At 62.0% G+C, this 6,000-nt stretch overlaps 1 long non-coding RNA gene across 1 annotated transcript; it reads right to left on the bottom strand.

Annotated features, from left to right (window-relative positions):
• Nucleotides 1-2,314: 2,314 nt before the first annotated feature.
• LOC144313538 (uncharacterized) lies at nt 2,315-4,908 on the bottom strand. The gene is made up of 3 exons (XR_013379174.1): nt 4,813-4,908; nt 2,768-3,692; nt 2,315-2,661 (listed from the first exon to the last, which is right to left on the bottom strand). It is a non-coding gene; the product is annotated as an uncharacterized LOC144313538 (long non-coding RNA).
• Nucleotides 4,909-6,000: the final 1,092 nt, after the last annotated feature.

Here is a 6,000-nt window from a genome sequence, read left to right on the forward strand (position 1 = left end):
TGTCGGGTCAGGAAGAGAGGACTCCGTGGCCTTGAGTCCTTGCCCGACCTTGACCTCGGCCTGCTCCTGCCCTGCTCCCACCGGGGAGGCCCCAGGGAGCCTCGCTCCACGACTTTTTCTGGGTTTTGACACAGAGGTGCCTTCTGATTCCAACAGTTTAGGTGTAGAGCCAGGACTCTTTGGGCTTACGGATCTGCGGATCTGCGTGGCTGGAACATGACCCTTTTCTCAGACGAAGGAAGTTTGGGTAAGAAAGGCCTTGGGAGTTTGGAATTTTGCACGCGACTCTCTCTGAGCGCCTGCCGTGGGCCAGGTGGGAGGAAGTGCTTTCTAAACTGTGAAGTGAAAAATAATAAATAAATAAATAAATAAATAAATAAATAAATAATAATAAACTGAAGTGCGGTACATGTGGACAAGGCCCCAAACCACCCTCTAACGGATTCAGTAGTCAGCAGCCCTGGGGGTGGGGGGGCGGGTAGTTGGGGGCAGGGTTGGCATTGAGATCAAAACCCGAAGTAAACTTCTGAGGGACTTGGGGGGGCAAGGGTAGACTATCAAGGATGCAGGGGCTGCAGGGGGCTCCATCAGTTCAGCGTCGGACTCTCGATTTAGCTCGGGTCATGGTCTTGGGGTTGTGGGATCGAGCTCTGTGTGGGGCTCCATTGCTGAGTGTGGATAAATAAATAAAATCTTTAAAAACAACAACAAAAAAGACTGTAGATCCATCTCCATATTAAGCTGATATTGTTGAACCCATTTTACAGATAAGAAAGCACGTTCAGAGAGAAAGGAAGTGTGTGAGTCCACGCGCCAGAGCCCCACACAGGCTTGCTGCCCTGGTCATCTTTCCAGGGGGTCTTCTTTTTTTATTATTATTAAGATTTTATTTATTGATTCATGAGAGACACAGAGAGAGGCAGAGACACAGGCAGAGGGAGAAGCAGGCCCCCTGAGGGGAGCCCAGTGCAGGACTCGATCCCTGGTCCCAGGATCATGACCTGAGCCGGAGGCAGACCCTCGACCCCCGAGCCACCCAGGCGCCCCCCCAGGGGGTCCTTAGATGCCAAGCTCATTCCAGCCTCCGGGCTCTTGCCCAGACCCTTCGCTCTTCCGGGGTGTTCTCCAGGCAGAGCCTCTGGTCTGGCTTCTGGCTCCTCCAGCCTCGCCCCCATGCCGCCTCCCCGGGAGGCCTCCCCGCCTCCTGCCACGCTGGGCTTTCTCCATCGGTTATGGACTTGCCGACCGTGGCCTCCGCACACAGGGGACGCGCAGCAGATGTTTCTTGAGGGGCTTGCGGGGCTTTGAACCCGGCTCCCCATGAGCCTGGAGCCCGCACTCTCAGACCTGCTCTGTTCCTCAGCTCCCACGCCAGGTGCGTGAGCCCAGGGGGGCAGGGGGTGGGCCTGGGCGCCCTCAGTCTGTGGGTGAGGCTGCCCCACCTGGGCTGAGGCCGCCCTGGGCACCAGGAGACCAGCTTGGCCACTCTTGCTGCCCTGACCTGGGTTTGAACCCGGGCTGGGCTCTCACTTCCTGTCCCTGAATGACCCTTCCCCTTTGTAGAGCTCCTCTCTTCAGGCCTCAAAAGTGCCCCCCACCTCGTCTCTCTGACAGTCCTGTGGGAAAGAACAAAAGGAAATGGGCCCACTCCACAGCAGGAGGGACTCCGGTGAGACAAGTGGTGGAACTTCCCCACCGTGGGAACTGCGACACCTGGGCGGGTAGAGGAAGTGGATTTACGGAATCTCCTCCCCGGAGCAGCACGAAGAACAGGATGAACAGTCATGGGCTGGGGCGGGCGCAGGGCAATGGACAGGATGACCTTTGGAAGCCACTCTCGAGCTCTCCGCCCCCAGCTGCCCTGAGAGCGGGGGCCTGGTCCAGAAGGAGGGGTGGGGAGCGAGCACTGGGACTGGGCGGTCTGGCTCCCGGGCCTGCTTCCCTGCTTACAAGCCAGGAGCCTCCCGGCAAGTGACGTCCCCTTTCTGAGCCTCAATCCCCTCATCTGTTAAATGGGAGTAATAGTGCCCATTAGGGGCCTGGGGCTGGCTCGGTCGGAGGAGTGCGCGAGTCTTCACCTCGGGGTCGTGAGTTTGAATCCCGCATGGAGTGTGGATGTCACTTAAATAAAGAACTCTGGGCGCCTGAGTGGCTCAGTCAGTGAAGCATCTGCCTTCAGCTCAGGTCATGATCCCAGAGGGGCCCGGGGATGGAGTCCCATATAGGCTCCCTGCTCAGCCAGGGAGCCTGCTTCTCCCTCTGCCCCTGCTGCGACCCCTGCTTGGGTGCAGCTCCCTCTCTGTCAAATAAATAAATAAATAGCATCTTTAAAGAAAAATGAAGAACTTTTTAAAAAAAGGTGCAGCTTCAAGGAGGGGACACCGTGAAAAGGGAGTTTGCAAAAAGCATTTGTTCGAAGGGGAGGCAGTGCTGGGGGGATGGCACAGGTGCCCCGGCGGTGACGGTGACGGTGGTCTCAGAGCGGCCTGTGCACCTGGCGTGAGGTCACCTGGCGTGAGGTCACTCAATCCTCGCAACCACCCTGGTTGGTCAGCGTTGGGCAGGAGGACTCAGGCTCCGAGAGGTGACACGACGTGTCCAAGGTCACAGCGGCAGCTGGAACCTGACTCGGGTTCTGAAACCAGTCCAGTGTCCTGCAGCCTGTGACCGAGTGAGAAGGCACTTTACAAACCAAACCGTACAGTGACGAACGTCCTCCCCCTCCTCCTCCCCTCCTCCCCCTCCTCCTTGTCATTTTATTTTTTACCGTAATTGCTGCATCTGAGCAGGTTTCCCCCAGCGGCCAGCGTCCTCCTCAGTCCTGCCACCGGGGGGCAGCAGAGCCCTCAGTCCGGAGAGGGCGCCCGGCCTACTCCTCAGGCCCCGGGGATGAGGCGTCCCGAGGCTTCCCGGGGGCAGCGGGGGCAGCAGCCGGGCAGGGGGCAGGGGCGCGGGGAGGGCGCAGCCCCCGGAAGACAGGCCTCAGCTCGGAGAGGAAGGGGTCTGACACGCAGGCTGGTGATGATGGGGGCCCCCTCCTCCAGGAAGCCCGCCGGCTGCCTCCAGCGCCTGTGGGGAGCCCCCTCCTTCCCTCACGGCCGGCCTCCGGGGCCTGTGGCCACCTCCCTGCTCCCGCGGCCGGTCAGCTCTCTCTGACTCCCTCCGGGGCGCTCAGGCTGCCCGAGGCGCTGTGAACACAAGCGTGGGGCTGTGTGGGCGCCGAGTGCAGAGCCCCTTCCCTCGGAGGTGAAGGGCAAGGGAGGGTCCCTAACACGGGTGCTTATCCCCAGAGGCTCTGGACACACGCCCTGGGCCTCGGATGTCCCAGGCTTTATGCCAAGTTCTTGGCTACCTGGTGGGACAGTAAACACCCCCACCAGCGGGTACTAAGCGTTGGCCCGTGGGCCGCACCGATCACCTCCTTAACCGAGGTGTCGGTCCTCCGAGCAGGTTCTGTTGGTAGCGCCCACATTTTACAGAGGAAACCAGGGCTCAGAGAGGGGAAGCGACTTGCCTGAGGCCGCACAGCACCGGAGACACAAAGCTTCTTTGCACCCAGGCCCACTTGACCCAGAGCCTACTCCCCGAAGCCTTTTGCTGGAACAAGCACGTCCTCCCGGCTCTGCAGCCATCTCCAGTCACAGAGGCCCTGCCGTCACCAGCACGTTCCCGCCGCATCTCTGGGAGGTGGGCTGACACGGGGAGCTGATGATGCCGACGCCCCACGGTCCACTCTGCTTCCCGCCCGTGTGCCCGGCCCTCCCGACGCCTCCGCCCCCTCCGCTCACTCCTGCCCTGCTAGGGTGCGGGATGGTGCCGTTTGCAGCAGACGAGCCCCGATCCTGTTGGCCCCCGTAAGGTGTGACAAGTGCGTGTGACGGGCCTGCTGGGCTCCCTGGCCTGCCCCCCGCTGCCCAGGACAGGGGTGCTCCCGACCCGGTCCTCTGCGTGGTTCCATCTAGGCGGCGGGATGCCCCGGACCTCATCCCGGGGAGGCCTCTGGCGCCCCTAGGCCTGGCACAGGGCCACTGACATTCTCCAAAGGAGGACACCAATGGTGTCACATCAGCCTGGCCTTGGCGCCCGTCTCTGCCTGCCCCTGTCAGGGTGGGGCGGAACAAGGCGCTGCGGAAGGCAGGTGCCGACGGGCCCGGGGAGGCTGTACTGCTGGGCGGAGGTGGTGGCCAGCGGCACCGGCCACTCCAGGCCCCAGGGACACCTTGGAGCAGGTCCCTGCCGCCAGCTCTGCCTGTGGGACCCGGGGTCTTGGGGGTCCAGGCGGCAGGAGGGGGCTGCCCAGGGCACCGGGGGGTAAATGCGCACGGGCTGGCTGGTGCAGAGCCGCAGCGCAGGCTGGGGAGCCCACACCCCCTTTCCCCAAACAGGTGCCTCCCTTCTGGACTCCCCCACCGCATCTGCAGGCTTCCAGGAAAGGGCCGATGCAATCGCTGAGTCGGCTGGCGGAGGCTGGTATCACCCTGGCGGCTCCACAGGACGAGCCTGCTGTTCCCAGGGCCCAGCAGAGCCTGCCCGGCAGCCCGGACCTGGCCAGGCTCCCGTTACCCGCCCTGCTCCTGTTCCTGCTGGGCCCTGGTCCCACCCTCTGGTCCCCACGTCACCTCACCCTCAGGTCCAGCCCCTGTCCTGTGGCCCAGATGCCAACCCTACTCGTCCTGGGACAGGCTGGGGTGTCAGGACCCCTGGCCGTGCCCACTCCCCACCCGACAATGCCAGGAGCCCCAGTCTTGGTGTAGGGTTGATTTCCAGGACCAAGTCTGTTTTGGCTGTGTGGCCTTGGGCAGGTCCCCTTACCTCTCTGAGCCTCACTTCCCTCAATGATGACCGCGAGCTGTGCCGTGAAAACACGGAAAGTGCCGAGCAGGGAACCCGGCGTGACGATCAGGAAATGTCCTTTACAGACTCTTCCCCGCTCGACCTGTTCTTCGGGGCCTGTGGGGAAGGAGGAAGCTGCGGGCCCTTCCGCTTGCCCACCTAACATTAATCAGCATGCAATCATTATGCTCCACACGCGGCTCTAATTGTTCGCTTGTGAAATGGGCCCCAACCCTGGAGCTCCCACGTCCAGGCCCGGGCTCCAGGCTCGGGCCCCGCTGGCTCAAGCACCGGGTCGGGGGCTCCTGGCCCTGACGGGGCCTGAGATGTGGGTGCGGAGTGGGCGCTGCCCGGGCCCCCCTGCCGGGCGAGGTTGGGATTTGGGAGACTCCAGGCGGTCAGAGAGGGGAGTGGGCAAGACCCGGGGGTGGAGGCCCAGGGGGCTTGGGGTGCCCCTAGCCCAGAAGCCCATGCTGGAGGTTGGCGCCCACGCCCCGGCTCGGGTAGCGGCACGGCAGCCCTGCTCCAGGCAGCTTCTTGCTTGTGTTGAGTTGGGGACAATTGATGAACGTGTCTTAGTAGTTAGCAGTGTGGCGGGCACCATGCAGGACGGGCAGAGGGCGGGGGGTGAGAGAAGAGCTGGGCTTGGGGAGGACTCCCCGAGGGACTGGGAGAGGGAGAAGTGTGGGAGTGAGCGAGCGGGGGATTGAACAGGAATGAATGAATGCGAGTGAATTAGTGAATGAGTAAGCCAGTGCGTACCTCGTATTAGCAAACACTTACGCAGCGCTCGCTGCACGCCCCACGCTGTTCTAAGCACCTTAGCTGTGAGGTGGTGCGATGACTGCCTTGCGATGGAGAGTGGACCCCCCGCACCGAGGAGTCAAGTATGGTGCTCAAAGTCACACAGCTGGCGAGTGACTGAGTTGGGACTTGAACCCACGCCGGCTGGCTCGACTCTCTGGGTAGGGAATGGGAGCCTAGCTCCGGGGCTATAAAGAGAGTTAAAGGCTGAGGGGTGAGAAGATGGATTTTGGGGCCTGGGCCTTGAGGCTTCAGACCTCACACGGTTCCTTCTTTCCTTCTGTCCAGCACCTGCTGGTCACGTGCTCACTCGTCCACTCGCTGAATGCTGGCCTTAGGAGAGGGAGGGTGGGGTTAGTAAGA

The sequence above is a fragment of the Canis aureus genome, chromosome 5 (genome assembly GCF_053574225.1).
Source record: "Canis aureus isolate CA01 chromosome 5, VMU_Caureus_v.1.0, whole genome shotgun sequence".
NCBI lineage: Eukaryota > Metazoa > Chordata > Mammalia > Carnivora > Canidae > Canis > Canis aureus.